General features: G+C 44.3%; 3 non-coding genes across 3 annotated transcripts; all 3 read right to left on the bottom strand.

Annotated features, from left to right (window-relative positions):
• Positions 1 to 1,238: 1,238 nt before the first annotated feature.
• LOC138560819 (U6 spliceosomal RNA) lies at positions 1,239 to 1,345 on the bottom strand. The gene has a single exon (XR_011299285.1). It is a non-coding gene; the product is annotated as a U6 spliceosomal RNA (small nuclear RNA).
• Positions 1,346 to 6,708: 5,363 nt separating this feature from the next.
• Positions 6,709 to 6,815, bottom strand: LOC138560818 (U6 spliceosomal RNA). Its single transcript, XR_011299284.1, has one exon. It is a non-coding gene; the product is annotated as a U6 spliceosomal RNA (small nuclear RNA).
• Positions 6,816 to 12,149: 5,334 nt separating this feature from the next.
• On the bottom strand, positions 12,150 to 12,256 carry LOC138560817 (U6 spliceosomal RNA). Its single transcript, XR_011299283.1, has one exon. It is a non-coding gene; the product is annotated as a U6 spliceosomal RNA (small nuclear RNA).
• Between the last annotated feature and the right edge of the window lie 4,663 nt (positions 12,257 to 16,919).

Genomic DNA, 16,919 nt, shown 5'->3' with positions numbered 1-16,919 from the left:
CCACCCCCGACCCTGATCGGCCACGATCGGCCAAGGACCTCTCTATAAGAGCTGAGGGTGGAATTTTTCTGGACCTCAGTAACTTAGGGAGACATGGCTAAAGGGATCCTCAATCAACGGCCCAGCTTTTGCTCTGTGGCCTGTCCGAATATGTCTGTTCTCCAAATTACCTGCCGCTGCCCAGGTGTCAGATGGTGAGATGGAATGACCTCCCAGGAAGCATACTGGCAGATGATTTGCATAGGCACACCCCCTCTCCCTCTCTCTTAGCCCTGCTTACTCCACAGTAGCAAGTATCTGGGGAAAATATAGTGGTCGAGGTGGGGTAGCAGTAACTAGCAACTCTGAGAAAGTAAATCTGGGACACTTGGCGACCTGTGGGGAACAACTGCAGAGCTCAGTGCCCAGAAGTTTGTGGCACAGGGAGGAGGTCTGTTGGATTTCAGTAACTTGGAGACATGCAACCTGGTCGGGAGTGCTTCAGGTCTCCTTCCTTGCATGTTCCAAGCAACTCAACAAAGCATCAACAGGCTGAGATACCAACCACAGAGCCCCTTTCCACTTGATTAAAAGGCTAAAATCTTTTCCATGCAAATACATAGCCCCCAAATACCATATTTTCTTTGTTTTCTCTCTCTCTCCTCCCTGTCTCCTTCCCTCGCTCCCTCCCACCCTCCTGCACTCTCTCTTCCCCCCAGCCCCTCTCCCTCTCCCTACCATTAATTTTAAGTTTTCATGCACTGCAGCACATTGTGGCAATGGTATTTCACAATGGGACTGTTTGAAAGTTACAGAAATCAAAAAAGAAATCAACCAACTAAAAGCAGCCAAACCCGGAGTACACTGCTCAGCCCCATTTAAAGATTAAGGCCCAGAAGCAAGTAAAGCTGTAGTTCAGAGCGATATTTGCAAATAGCACCTTAAAGCAGTTTACGCTGGAGTGCACAACAAGGGGGAAAGTGATAATACTGAATTTGGTAGAATGGGATAAAAAAAAACAAAAGAAGCGTGCCACTTGTAAAAGTACAAGTCAAGAAATTGAAGGGGACGGGGCTGTTCATTCAGTCAAGAGGACTCACAAGTAAAAGGCTCCTGAGGCATTAGTGTTGAATTTGGCGCAAAATGCATTGTGTTGTCGTGTAATATGAATGAACATACAATTTCAATCTTCAATAAAGAAAGATCTATTAAAAAATCAACACTTGCAAATTAAGAAAGTTTCTGTCCAGTCATGTTCCAAAAATAGTGAATGCTTTACGAATGTGCGTGTCATCCTTTAGAGCAGGGGCCGATTTAAATTTCCCATTATCATTCCAATATTAGTACATGTGTTGCAGAAGCAAGCGCAAAGGGAGAGTCAATCAAACCATTGATTAGGACCTCTGGTCAAAGGTTTGCCATACCAAATGTCCTTATTTCAGAGGGCAGAAAGTCCAAACACCATTTAGATATCGGGTGGTATGAAATGAAGAGGCAAACAACAACGAATAAGCATTCTTTGCTGCTGTATTGATCTGGCCCTAAAGGGTTTTAGTTTAATGCCAATTATATTTAAAGATATAAAGATTAATGGTCCAGGGTGCTTGCAAAATGAAAACCCCCTCCCCATCACAATGGCTGGGTCATACAAGCCTGAGAGCATCACAATAGACCCAATAGACATGAGAAAAACTCGGTACCTCTGAGTGTATGTGGGCCCATGGCTGTATCAAGGACAAGGCAAAAACAGGAGGTGGCTTAAGGAGTCAGCACCAGAGGCTGTCCGATTGAGCCCTGTAAGCAACAGATGTTGGACCATCCTATAAAGGATTCTGAGGCTGATTTCAATTTTAACTTTGCTGCTGATTTAAGGATTGCTCAACCTTCGACCCACGTCTAGTTTGCTTGGATAAGCCCTGGAAATCTTTTACAGCTTGTACTGGTGGGAGATGATGTGACTTTATCAACTGCAACGGGATATGAGGCATGTGTGCCACAAAAAGCAGGTCTAGGATTTTTTTATAAGAAAGCCGCTTTAAGAAGGGAACTTTGGGCAACCCCACTGAGAGCAAAAGTATTACACAAAAGGTAAGGGGGTCAGTGGGTCAACTGATACAATAAACTAACTCACAGTCAAATGTGCTAAGTCCAAATACTACCTGTTTCTACATTTTCCAGGCTTTTTGTCTCATTTCTTAACAGATCCATTCCTATGTACCTCTGTGCTTTCAACAGAGTTTTCATTGTAAGGGAGGGACATACAGTATACCTTAAACATTCCTGGGCAGGGAAGACTCTATGTAAAAGCAAGAGTAGCAGACAGCTTAAAAGAATCATCAGCAGGACCCTCTAGATCTTCCCCAAAAAACATAACATTATTTCTCTGCATGCATGTGCGTTGAACAGCGCAAGTAGTTTGGTTAATGTCAGTGGATAAATGTCACTTTCCCACAGCGCAGAACAAAATCACTTGTACAGGCCCCTTCTGCAAAAGCATTACCACTGTAGAAAGCAGTGAAGGTGAGGCAGTGTGCAGTCACCTCCGACACTTCCCTCCTCTGATCGGCCACGATCGGCCAAGGACCTCTCTATGAGAGCTGAGGGTGGAATTTTCTGGACCTCTGTAACTTGGGGAGACATGGCAAAAGGGATCCTCAATCAACAGCTCAGCCTTTGCTTTGTGGCCTGTCCGTATATATCTGTTCTCCAAATTACCTGCCGCTGCCCAGGTGTCAGCTGGTGAGATGGAATGACCTCCCAGGTAGGATCCTGGCAGATGATTTGCATAGGCAAACCCCCTCGCTCTCTTTCTTACCCCTGCTTACTCCACAGTAGCAAGTATCTGGGCAAAATATAGTGGTCGAGGTAGGGTAGCAGTAACTAGCAACTCTGAGAAAGTAAATCTGGGGAGCTTGGCGACTTGTGGGGAACAACTGCAGAGCTCATCTCCCAGAACTTTGTGGCACGGGGAGAAGGTCTGTGGGATTTCAGTAACTTGGAGACATGCAACCTGGTCGGGAGTGCTTCAGGTCTCCTTCCTTGCATGTTCCAAGCAACTCAACAAAGCATCAACAGGCTGCCATGCCAGCCACAGAGCCCCTTTCCACATGATTAAAAGCCTAAAATCTTTTCCATGCAAACACATAGCCACCGAAAACCATATTTTCTTTGTTTTCTCTCTCTCTGTCTCTCTCTCCTCCCTCCCTCCCTCCCTCCTTCCCATCCCCCATAACCCCCCCCTCCCTCTTCCTCTCCCTACCATTCATTTTAAGTTTTCCTGCACTGCAGCACATTGTGACAATGGTATTTCACAATCGGACTGTTTGAAAGTTACAGAAATAAAAAAAGAATTAACCAACTAAAAGCAGCCAAATCCGGAGTACACTGCTAAGCCACAATTAAAGATTAAGGCCTAGAAGCAAGTAAAGCTGTAGTTCAGAGCGATGTTTGCAAATAGCTCCTTAAAGCAGTTGACGCTGGAGTGCACAACAAGAGGAAAAGTGATAATACTCAGTTTGGTAGAATGGGATAAAAAACAAAAGCAGCGTGCCACTTCTAAAAGTACAAGTCAAGAAATTGAAGGAGATGGGGCTGTTCATTCAGTCAATAGGACTCACAAGTAAAAGTCTCCCGAGGCATTAGTGTTGAATTTGGCCCAAAATGTATTGTGTTGTCGTGTATTATGTATGAAAATACAATTTCAATCTTCATTAAAAAAAGATGTATTAAAAAATAAATACTTGCAGATTAAGAAAGTTTCTGTCCTGTCGTGTGCCAAAAATAGTGAATGCTTTACGAATGTGCGTGTCATCCTTTGAAGCAGGGGCCAATTCTATTTTCCCATTTTCATTCCAATATTAGTACATGTTTTGCTGAGGTACATAGGAATGGATCTGTTAAGAAATGAAACAAAAAGCCTGGAAAAATGTTGAAACAGGTAGGATTTGGACTTACAATAAACGGACTCGCAGTCAGATGTGCTATCCCTTGACCCACTGACCCGCTTACCTTTTGTGTAATCCTTTTGCTCTCAGCAGTGTTGTCCAAAGTTCCCTACTTAAAGAGACTTTCTTATAAAAAAAGATCCTAGACATGTTTTTTATGGCCCACATGCCTCATATCCCGTTGCTCTTGATAAACTCACATCATCTCCCACCAATACAAGCTGTAAAAGATGTCAAGGGCATAGCCAAGGAAATTAGACGTGGGCCGAAGGTTGAGCAATCCTTAAATCAGCAGCAAAAATAACATTGAAATCAGCTTCAGAATCTCTTAAAGGATGGGCCAACACTGGTTGCTTGCAGGGCGCAATCGGGCTGACGCCTTAAGGCAAGCGCAAAGGGAGAGCCAACCAAACCATTGATTAGGACCTCTGGACTTTCTGCTCTTTAACATAAGGACATTTGATATGGCAAACGTTTGACCAAACACCATTTAGATGTCGGATGGTATGGAATTAAGCGGCAAACAGCAATACATCAGCATTCTTTGCTGCTTTATTGATCTGGTCCTAAAGGGTTTGGTTTAATGCCAATTATATTTAAAGATAAAAAGATTCATGCTCAACGGTGCTTGCAAATCGACACCCCTCTCCCCATCACGATGGCTGGGTGATGCAAGAGTGAGAGCATCACAGCAGACCCAGAGACATGAGAAACACTCTGTACCTCTGAGTGCATGTGGGCCCATGGCTGGATCAAGGACAAGGCAAGAATAGGAGATGGCTTAAGGTGTCAGCACCCAGGCTGCCCCATTGCGCACTGCCAGCAACAGATGTTGGACCATCCTTTAAGAGATTCTGAGGCTTATTTCAATGTTAACTTTGCTGCTGATTAAAGGATTGCTCAACCTTCGACCCGCGTCTAGTTTGCTTGGCTAAGCCCTGAAAATCTTTTACAGCTTGTATTGGTGGGAGATGATGTGAGTTTATCAAGAGCAACGGGATATGAGGCATGTGTGCCACAAAATGCAGGTCTATGATCTTTTATTTGAAAGCCACTTTGGAAAACCCTACTGAGAACAAAAGGATTACACAAAAGGAAAGGGGGTCAGGGGGGCAAGGGATAGCACATCTGAATGTGAGTCATTTAATTGTAAGTCCAAATCCTACGCGTTTCGACATTTTTCCAGGCTTTTTGTTTCAGTTCTTAACAGATCCACTCCTATGTACCTCTGTGCTTTCAACAGAGTTTTCATTGTAATGGAGGGACATACAGTATGCCTTAAACATGCCTGGGCAGGGAAGACTATGTAAAAGCAAGAGTAGCAGACAGCTTAATAAATCATCAGCAGGACCCTCTAGACCTTCCCCAAAAAACATAACATGATTTCTATGCATGTATGTGCGTTGAACAGCACAAGTAATTTGGTTAATGTCAGTGGATAAATGTCACTTTCCCACAGCGCAGACAAAATCACTTGTACAGGCCCCTTCTGCAAAAGCATTACCGCTGTAGAAAGCAGTGAAAAGGTGAGGCAGTGTGCAGTCCCCCCACCCCCGACCCTGATCGGCCACGATCGGCCAAGGACCTCTCTATAAGAGCTGAGGGTGGAATTTTTCTGGACCTCAGTAACTTAGGGAGACATGGCTAAAGGGATCCTCAATCAACGGCCCAGCTTTTGCTCTGTGGCCTGTCCGAATATGTCTGTTCTCCAAATTACCTGCCGCTGCCCAGGTGTCAGATGGTGAGATGGAATGACCTCCCAGGAAGCATACTGGCAGATGATTTGCATAGGCACACCCCCTCTCCCTCTCTCTTAGCCCTGCTTACTCCACAGTAGCAAGTATCTGGGGAAAATATAGTGGTCGAGGTGGGGTAGCAGTAACTAGCAACTCTGAGAAAGTAAATCTGGGACACTTGGCGACCTGTGGGGAACAACTGCAGAGCTCAGTGCCCAGAAGTTTGTGGCACAGGGAGGAGGTCTGTTGGATTTCAGTAACTTGGAGACATGCAACCTGGTCGGGAGTGCTTCAGGTCTCCTTCCTTGCATGTTCCAAGCAACTCAACAAAGCATCAACAGGCTGAGATACCAACCACAGAGCCCCTTTCCACTTGATTAAAAGGCTAAAATCTTTTCCATGCAAATACATAGCCCCCAAATACCATATTTTCTTTGTTTTCTCTCTCTCTCCTCCCTGTCTCCTTCCCTCGCTCCCTCCCACCCTCCCGCACTCTCTCTTCCCCCCAGCCCCTCTCCCTCTCCCTACCATTAATTTTAAGTTTTCATGCACTGCAGCACATTGTGGCAATGGTATTTCACAATGGGACTGTTTGAAAGTTACAGAAATCAAAAAAGAAATCAACCAACTAAAAGCAGCCAAACCCGGAGTACACTGCTCAGCCCCATTTAAAGATTAAGGCCCAGAAGCAAGTAAAGCTGTAGTTCAGAGCGATATTTGCAAATAGCACCTTAAAGCAGTTTACGCTGGAGTGCACAACAAGGGGGAAAGTGATAATACTGAGTTTGGTAGAATGGGATAAAAAAAAACAAAAGAAGCGTGCCACTTGTAAAAGTACAAGTCAAGAAATTGAAGGGGACGGGGCTGTTCATTCAGTCAAGAGGACTCACAAGTAAAAGGCTCCTGAGGCATTAGTGTTGAATTTGGCGCAAAATGCATTGTGTTGTCGTGTAATATGAATGAACATACAATTTCAATCTTCAATAAAGAAAGATCTATTAAAAAATCAACACTTGCAAATTAAGAAAGTTTCTGTCCAGTCATGTTCCAAAAATAGTGAATGCTTTACGAATGTGCGTGTCATCCTTTAGAGCAGGGGCCGATTTAAATTTCCCATTATCATTCCAATATTAGTACATGTGTTGCAGAAGCAAGCGCAAAGGGAGAGTCAATCAAACCATTGATTAGGACCTCTGGTCAAAGGTTTGCCATACCAAATGTCCTTATTTCAGAGGGCAGAAAGTCCAAACACCATTTAGATATCGGGTGGTATGAAATGAAGAGGCAAACAACAACGAATAAGCATTCTTTGCTGCTGTATTGATCTGGCCCTAAAGGGTTTTAGTTTAATGCCAATTATATTTAAAGATATAAAGATTAATGGTCCAGGGTGCTTGCAAAATGAAAACCCCCTCCCCATCACAATGGCTGGGTCATACAAGCCTGAGAGCATCACAATAGACCCAATAGACATGAGAAAAACTCGGTACCTCTGAGTGTATGTGGGCCCATGGCTGTATCAAGGACAAGGCAAAAACAGGAGGTGGCTTAAGGAGTCAGCACCAGAGGCTGTCCGATTGAGCCCTGTAAGCAACAGATGTTGGACCATCCTATAAAGGATTCTGAGGCTGATTTCAATTTTAACTTTGCTGCTGATTTAAGGATTGCTCAACCTTCGACCCACGTCTAGTTTGCTTGGATAAGCCCTGGAAATCTTTTACAGCTTGTACTGGTGGGAGATGATGTGACTTTATCAACTGCAACGGGATATGAGGCATGTGTGCCACAAAAAGCAGGTCTAGGATTTTTTTATAAGAAAGCCGCTTTAAGAAGGGAACTTTGGGCAACCCCACTGAGAGCAAAAGTATTACACAAAAGGTAAGGGGGTCAGTGGGTCAACTGATACAATAAACTAACTCACAGTCAAATGTGCTAAGTCCAAATACTACCTGTTTCTACATTTTCCAGGCTTTTTGTCTCATTTCTTAACAGATCCATTCCTATGTACCTCTGTGCTTTCAACAGAGTTTTCATTGTAAGGGAGGGACATACAGTATACCTTAAACATTCCTGGGCAGGGAAGACTCTATGTAAAAGCAAGAGTAGCAGACAGCTTAAAAGAATCATCAGCAGGACCCTCTAGATCTTCCCCAAAAAACATAACATTATTTCTCTGCATGCATGTGCGTTGAACAGCGCAAGTAGTTTGGTTAATGTCAGTGGATAAATGTCACTTTCCCACAGCGCAGAACAAAATCACTTGTACAGGCCCCTTCTGCAAAAGCATTACCACTGTAGAAAGCAGTGAAGGTGAGGCAGTGTGCAGTCACCTCCGACACTTCCCTCCTCTGATCGGCCACGATCGGCCAAGGACCTCTCTATGAGAGCTGAGGGTGGAATTTTCTGGACCTCTGTAACTTGGGGAGACATGGCAAAAGGGATCCTCAATCAACAGCTCAGCCTTTGCTTTGTGGCCTGTCCGTATATATCTGTTCTCCAAATTACCTGCCGCTGCCCAGGTGTCAGCTGGTGAGATGGAATGACCTCCCAGGTAGGATCCTGGCAGATGATTTGCATAGGCAAACCCCCTCGCTCTCTTTCTTACCCCTGCTTACTCCACAGTAGCAAGTATCTGGGCAAAATATAGTGGTCGAGGTAGGGTAGCAGTAACTAGCAACTCTGAGAAAGTAAATCTGGGGAGCTTGGCGACTTGTGGGGAACAACTGCAGAGCTCATCTCCCAGAACTTTGTGGCACGGGGAGAAGGTCTGTGGGATTTCAGTAACTTGGAGACATGCAACCTGGTCGGGAGTGCTTCAGGTCTCCTTCCTTGCATGTTCCAAGCAACTCAACAAAGCATCAACAGGCTGCCATGCCAGCCACAGAGCCCCTTTCCACATGATTAAAAGCCTAAAATCTTTTCCATGCAAACACATAGCCACCGAAAACCATATTTTCTTTGTTTTCTCTCTCTCTGTCTCTCTCTCCTCCCTCCCTCCCCCATAACCCCCCCCTCCCTACCATTCATTTTAAGTTTTCCTGCACTGCAGCACATTGTGACAATGGTATTTCACAATGGGACTGTTTGAAAGTTACAGAAATAAAAAAAGAATTAACCAACTAAAAGCAGCCAAATCCGGAGTACACTGCTAAGCCACAATTAAAGATTAAGGCCTAGAAGCAAGTAAAGCTGTAGTTCAGAGCGATGTTTGCAAATAGCTCCTTAAAGCAGTTGACGCTGGAGTGCACAACAAGAGGAAAAGTGATAATACTCAGTTTGGTAGAATGGGATAAAAAACAAAAGCAGCGTGCCACTTCTAAAAGTACAAGTCAAGAAATTGAAGGAGATGGGGCTGTTCATTCAGTCAATAGGACTCACAAGTAAAAGTCTCCCGAGGCATTAGTGTTGAATTTGGCCCAAAATGTATTGTGTTGTCGTGTATTATGTATGAAAATACAATTTCAATCTTCATTAAAAAAAGATGTATTAAAAAATAAATACTTGCAGATTAAGAAAGTTTCTGTCCTGTCGTGTGCCAAAAATAGTGAATGCTTTACGAATGTGCGTGTCATCCTTTGAAGCAGGGGCCAATTCTATTTTCCCATTTTCATTCCAATATTAGTACATGTTTTGCTGAGGTACATAGGAATGGATCTGTTAAGAAATGAAACAAAAAGCCTGGAAAAATGTTGAAACAGGTAGGATTTGGACTTACAATAAACGGACTCACAGTCAGATGTGCTATCCCTTGACCCACTGACCCGCTTACCTTTTGTGTAATCCTTTTGCTCTCAGCAGTGTTGTCCAAAGTTCCCTACTTAAAGAGACTTTCTTATAAAAAAAGATCCTAGACATGTTTTTTATGGCCCACATGCCTCATATCCCGTTGCTCTTGATAAACTCACATCATCTCCCACCAATACAAGCTGTAAAAGATGTCAAGGGCATAGCCAAGGAAATTAGACGTGGGCCGAAGGTTGAGCAATCCTTAAATCAGCAGCAAAAATAACATTGAAATCAGCTTCAGAATCTCTTAAAGGATGGGCCAACACTGGTTGCTTGCAGGGCGCAATCGGGCTGACGCCTTAAGGCAAGCGCAAAGGGAGAGCCAACCAAACCATTGATTAGGACCTCTGGACTTTCTGCTCTTTAACATAAGGACATTTGATATGGCAAACGTTTGACCAAACACCATTTAGATGTCGGATGGTATGGAATTAAGCGGCAAACAGCAATACATCAGCATTCTTTGCTGCTTTATTGATCTGGTCCTAAAGGGTTTGGTTTAATGCCAATTATATTTAAAGATAAAAAGATTCATGCTCAACGGTGCTTGCAAATCGACACCCCTCTCCCCATCACGATGGCTGGGTGATGCAAGAGTGAGAGCATCACAGCAGACCCAGAGACATGAGAAACACTCTGTACCTCTGAGTGCATGTGGGCCCATGGCTGGATCAAGGACAAGGCAAGAATAGGAGATGGCTTAAGGTGTCAGCACCCAGGCTGCCCCATTGCGCACTGCCAGCAACAGATGTTGGACCATCCTTTAAGAGATTCTGAGGCTTATTTCAATGTTAACTTTGCTGCTGATTAAAGGATTGCTCAACCTTCGACCCGCGTCTAGTTTGCTTGGCTAAGCCCTGAAAATCTTTTACAGCTTGTATTGGTGGGAGATGATGTGAGTTTATCAAGAGCAACGGGATATGAGGCATGTGTGCCACAAAATGCAGGTCTATGATCTTTTATTTGAAAGCCACTTTGGAAAACCCTACTGAGAACAAAAGGATTACACAAAAGGAAAGGGGGTCAGGGGGGCAAGGGATAGCACATCTGAATGTGAGTCATTTAATTGTAAGTCCAAATCCTACGCGTTTCGACATTTTTCCAGGCTTTTTGTTTCAGTTCTTAACAGATCCACTCCTATGTACCTCTGTGCTTTCAACAGAGTTTTCATTGTAATGGAGGGACATACAGTATGCCTTAAACATGCCTGGGCAGGGAAGACTATGTAAAAGCAAGAGTAGCAGACAGCTTAATAAATCATCAGCAGGACCCTCTAGACCTTCCCCAAAAAACATAACATGATTTCTATGCATGTATGTGCGTTGAACAGCACAAGTAATTTGGTTAATGTCAGTGGATAAATGTCACTTTCCCACAGCGCAGACAAAATCACTTGTACAGGCCCCTTCTGCAAAAGCATTACCGCTGTAGAAAGCAGTGAAAAGGTGAGGCAGTGTGCAGTCCCCCCACCCCCGACCCTGATCGGCCACGATCGGCCAAGGACCTCTCTATAAGAGCTGAGGGTGGAATTTTTCTGGACCTCAGTAACTTAGGGAGACATGGCTAAAGGGATCCTCAATCAACGGCCCAGCTTTTGCTCTGTGGCCTGTCCGAATATGTCTGTTCTCCAAATTACCTGCCGCTGCCCAGGTGTCAGATGGTGAGATGGAATGACCTCCCAGGAAGCATACTGGCAGATGATTTGCATAGGCACACCCCCTCTCCCTCTCTCTTAGCCCTGCTTACTCCACAGTAGCAAGTATCTGGGGAAAATATAGTGGTCGAGGTGGGGTAGCAGTAACTAGCAACTCTGAGAAAGTAAATCTGGGACACTTGGCGACCTGTGGGGAACAACTGCAGAGCTCAGTGCCCAGAAGTTTGTGGCACAGGGAGGAGGTCTGTTGGATTTCAGTAACTTGGAGACATGCAACCTGGTCGGGAGTGCTTCAGGTCTCCTTCCTTGCATGTTCCAAGCAACTCAACAAAGCATCAACAGGCTGAGATACCAACCACAGAGCCCCTTTCCACTTGATTAAAAGGCTAAAATCTTTTCCATGCAAATACATAGCCCCCAAATACCATATTTTCTTTGTTTTCTCTCTCTCTCCTCCCTGTCTCCTTCCCTCGCTCCCTCCCACCCTCCTGCACTCTCTCTTCCCCCCAGCCCCTCTCCCTCTCCCTACCATTAATTTTAAGTTTTCATGCACTGCAGCACATTGTGGCAATGGTATTTCACAATGGGACTGTTTGAAAGTTACAGAAATCAAAAAAGAAATCAACCAACTAAAAGCAGCCAAACCCGGAGTACACTGCTCAGCCCCATTTAAAGATTAAGGCCCAGAAGCAAGTAAAGCTGTAGTTCAGAGCGATATTTGCAAATAGCACCTTAAAGCAGTTTACGCTGGAGTGCACAACAAGGGGGAAAGTGATAATACTGAATTTGGTAGAATGGGATAAAAAAAAACAAAAGAAGCGTGCCACTTGTAAAAGTACAAGTCAAGAAATTGAAGGGGACGGGGCTGTTCATTCAGTCAAGAGGACTCACAAGTAAAAGGCTCCTGAGGCATTAGTGTTGAATTTGGCGCAAAATGCATTGTGTTGTCGTGTAATATGAATGAACATACAATTTCAATCTTCAATAAAGAAAGATCTATTAAAAAATCAACACTTGCAAATTAAGAAAGTTTCTGTCCAGTCATGTTCCAAAAATAGTGAATGCTTTACGAATGTGCGTGTCATCCTTTAGAGCAGGGGCCGATTTAAATTTCCCATTATCATTCCAATATTAGTACATGTGTTGCAGAAGCAAGCGCAAAGGGAGAGTCAATCAAACCATTGATTAGGACCTCTGGTCAAAGGTTTGCCATACCAAATGTCCTTATTTCAGAGGGCAGAAAGTCCAAACACCATTTAGATATCGGGTGGTATGAAATGAAGAGGCAAACAACAACGAATAAGCATTCTTTGCTGCTGTATTGATCTGGCCCTAAAGGGTTTTAGTTTAATGCCAATTATATTTAAAGATATAAAGATTAATGGTCCAGGGTGCTTGCAAAATGAAAACCCCCTCCCCATCACAATGGCTGGGTCATACAAGCCTGAGAGCATCACAATAGACCCAATAGACATGAGAAAAACTCGGTACCTCTGAGTGTATGTGGGCCCATGGCTGTATCAAGGACAAGGCAAAAACAGGAGGTGGCTTAAGGAGTCAGCACCAGAGGCTGTCCGATTGAGCCCTGTAAGCAACAGATGTTGGACCATCCTATAAAGGATTCTGAGGCTGATTTCAATTTTAACTTTGCTGCTGATTTAAGGATTGCTCAACCTTCGACCCACGTCTAGTTTGCTTGGATAAGCCCTGGAAATCTTTTACAGCTTGTACTGGTGGGAGATGATGTGACTTTATCAACTGCAACGGGATATGAGGCATGTGTGCCACAAAAAGCAGGTCTAGGATTTTTTTATAAGAAAGCCGCTTTAAGAAGGGAACTTTGGGCAACCCCACTGAGAGCAAAAGTATTACACAAAAGGTAAGGGGGTCAGTGGGTCAACTGATACAATAAACTAACTCACAGTCAAATGTGCTAAGTCCAAATACTACCTGTTTCTACATTTTCCAGGCTTTTTGTCTCATTTCTTAACAGATCCATTCCTATGTACCTCTGTGCTTTCAACAGAGTTTTCATTGTAAGGGAGGGACATACAGTATACCTTAAACATTCCTGGGCAGGGAAGACTCTATGTAAAAGCAAGAGTAGCAGACAGCTTAAAAGAATCATCAGCAGGACCCTCTAGATCTTCCCCAAAAAACATAACATTATTTCTCTGCATGCATGTGCGTTGAACAGCGCAAGTAGTTTGGTTAATGTCAGTGGATAAATGTCACTTTCCCACAGCGCAGAACAAAATCACTTGTACAGGCCCCTTCTGCAAAAGCATTACCACTGTAGAAAGCAGTGAAGGTGAGGCAGTGTGCAGTCACCTCCGACACTTCCCTCCTCTGATCGGCCACGATCGGCCAAGGACCTCTCTATGAGAGCTGAGGGTGGAATTTTCTGGACCTCTGTAACTTGGGGAGACATGGCAAAAGGGATCCTCAATCAACAGCTCAGCCTTTGCTTTGTGGCCTGTCCGTATATATCTGTTCTCCAAATTACCTGCCGCTGCCCAGGTGTCAGCTGGTGAGATGGAATGACCTCCCAGGTAGGATCCTGGCAGATGATTTGCATAGGCAAACCCCCTCGCTCTCTTTCTTACCCCTGCTTACTCCACAGTAGCAAGTATCTGGGCAAAATATAGTGGTCGAGGTAGGGTAGCAGTAACTAGCAACTCTGAGAAAGTAAATCTGGGGAGCTTGGCGACTTGTGGGGAACAACTGCAGAGCTCATCTCCCAGAACTTTGTGGCACGGGGAGAAGGTCTGTGGGATTTCAGTAACTTGGAGACATGCAACCTGGTCGGGAGTGCTTCAGGTCTCCTTCCTTGCATGTTCCAAGCAACTCAACAAAGCATCAACAGGCTGCCATGCCAGCCACAGAGCCCCTTTCCACATGATTAAAAGCCTAAAATCTTTTCCATGCAAACACATAGCCACCGAAAACCATATTTTCTTTGTTTTCTCTCTCTCTGTCTCTCTCTCCTCCCTCCCTCCCTCCCTCCTTCCCATCCCCCATAACCCCCCCCTCCCTCTTCCTCTCCCTACCATTCATTTTAAGTTTTCCTGCACTGCAGCACATTGTGACAATGGTATTTCACAATCGGACTGTTTGAAAGTTACAGAAATAAAAAAAGAATTAACCAACTAAAAGCAGCCAAATCCGGAGTACACTGCTAAGCCACAATTAAAGATTAAGGCCTAGAAGCAAGTAAAGCTGTAGTTCAGAGCGATGTTTGCAAATAGCTCCTTAAAGCAGTTGACGCTGGAGTGCACAACAAGAGGAAAAGTGATAATACTCAGTTTGGTAGAATGGGATAAAAAACAAAAGCAGCGTGCCACTTCTAAAAGTACAAGTCAAGAAATTGAAGGAGATGGGGCTGTTCATTCAGTCAATAGGACTCACAAGTAAAAGTCTCCCGAGGCATTAGTGTTGAATTTGGCCCAAAATGTATTGTGTTGTCGTGTATTATGTATGAAAATACAATTTCAATCTTCATTAAAAAAAGATGTATTAAAAAATAAATACTTGCAGATTAAGAAAGTTTCTGTCCTGTCGTGTGCCAAAAATAGTGAATGCTTTACGAATGTGCGTGTCATCCTTTGAAGCAGGGGCCAATTCTATTTTCCCATTTTCATTCCAATATTAGTACATGTTTTGCTGAGGTACATAGGAATGGATCTGTTAAGAAATGAAACAAAAAGCCTGGAAAAATGTTGAAACAGGTAGGATTTGGACTTACAATAAACGGACTCGCAGTCAGATGTGCTATCCCTTGACCCACTGACCCGCTTACCTTTTGTGTAATCCTTTTGCTCTCAGCAGTGTTGTCCAAAGTTCCCTACTTAAAGAGACTTTCTTATAAAAAAAGATCCTAGACATGTTTTTTATGGCCCACATGCCTCATATCCCGTTGCTCTTGATAAACTCACATCATCTCCCACCAATACAAGCTGTAAAAGATGTCAAGGGCATAGCCAAGGAAATTAGACGTGGGCCGAAGGTTGAGTAATCCTTAAATCAGCAGCAAAAATAACATTGAAATCAGCTTCAGAATCTCTTAAAGGATGGGCCAACACTGGTTGCTTGCAGGGCGCAATCGGGCTGACGCCTTAAGGCAAGCGCAAAGGGAGAGCCAACCAAACCATTGATTAGGACCTCTGGACTTTCTGCTCTTTAACATAAGGACATTTGATATGGCAAACGTTTGACCAAACACCATTTAGATGTCGGATGGTATGGAATTAAGCGGCAAACAGCAATACATCAGCATTCTTTGCTGCTTTATTGATCTGGTCCTAAAGGGTTTGGTTTAATGCCAATTATATTTAAAGATAAAAAGATTCATGCTCAACGGTGCTTGCAAATCGACACCCCTCTCCCCATCACGATGGCTGGGTGATGCAAGAGTGAGAGCATCACAGCAGACCCAGAGACATGAGAAACACTCTGTACCTCTGAGTGCATGTGGGCCCATGGCTGGATCAAGGACAAGGCAAGAATAGGAGATGGCTTAAGGTGTCAGCACCCAGGCTGCCCCATTGCGCACTGCCAGCAACAGATGTTGGACCATCCTTTAAGAGATTCTGAGGCTTATTTCAATGTTAACTTTGCTGCTGATTAAAGGATTGCTCAACCTTCGACCCGCGTCTAGTTTGCTTGGCTAAGCCCTGAAAATCTTTTACAGCTTGTATTGGTGGGAGATGATGTGAGTTTATCAAGAGCAACGGGATATGAGGCATGTGTGCCACAAAATGCAGGTCTATGATCTTTTATTTGAAAGCCACTTTGGAAAACCCTACTGAGAACAAAAGGATTACACAAAAGGAAAGGGGGTCAGGGGGGCAAGGGATAGCACATCTGAATGTGAGTCATTTAATTGTAAGTCCAAATCCTACGCGTTTCGACATTTTTCCAGGCTTTTTGTTTCAGTTCTTAACAGATCCACTCCTATGTACCTCTGTGCTTTCAACAGAGTTTTCATTGTAATGGAGGGACATACAGTATGCCTTAAACATGCCTGGGCAGGGAAGACTATGTAAAAGCAAGAGTAGCAGACAGCTTAATAAATCATCAGCAGGACCCTCTAGACCTTCCCCAAAAAACATAACATGATTTCTATGCATGTATGTGCGTTGAACAGCACAAGTAATTTGGTTAATGTCAGTGGATAAATGTCACTTTCCCACAGCGCAGACAAAATCACTTGTACAGGCCCCTTCTGCAAAAGCATTACCGCTGTAGAAAGCAGTGAAAAGGTGAGGCAGTGTGCAGTCCCCCCACCCCCGACCCTGATCGGCCACGATCGGCCAAGGACCTCTCTATAAGAGCTGAGGGTGGAATTTTTCTGGACCTCAGTAACTTAGGGAGACATGGCTAAAGGGATCCTCAATCAACGGCCCAGCTTTTGCTCTGTGGCCTGTCCGAATATGTCTGTTCTCCAAATTACCTGCCGCTGCCCAGGTGTCAGATGGTGAGATGGAATGACCTCCCAGGAAGCATACTGGCAGATGATTTGCATAGGCACACCCCCTCTCCCTCTCTCTTAGCCCTGCTTACTCCACAGTAGCAAGTATCTGGGGAAAATATAGTGGTCGAGGTGGGGTAGCAGTAACTAGCAACTCTGAGAAAGTAAATCTGGGACACTTGGCGACCTGTGGGGAACAACTGCAGAGCTCAGTGCCCAGAAGTTTGTGGCACAGGGAGGAGGTCTGTTGGATTTCAGTAACTTGGAGACATGCAACCTGGTCGGGAGTGCTTCAGGTCTCCTTCCTTGCATGTTCCAAGCAACTCAACAAAGCATCAACAGGCTGAGAT

Source organism: Ambystoma mexicanum, unplaced genomic scaffold, assembly GCF_040938575.1.
Source record: "Ambystoma mexicanum isolate Mex_15411 unplaced genomic scaffold, UKY_AmexF1_1 Mex_scaf48, whole genome shotgun sequence".
Taxonomy (NCBI): Eukaryota; Metazoa; Chordata; class Amphibia; order Caudata; family Ambystomatidae; genus Ambystoma; species Ambystoma mexicanum.
The sequence above is the reverse complement of the archived record's forward strand: the minus strand, read 5'-3'. Positions and strand labels throughout refer to the sequence as shown.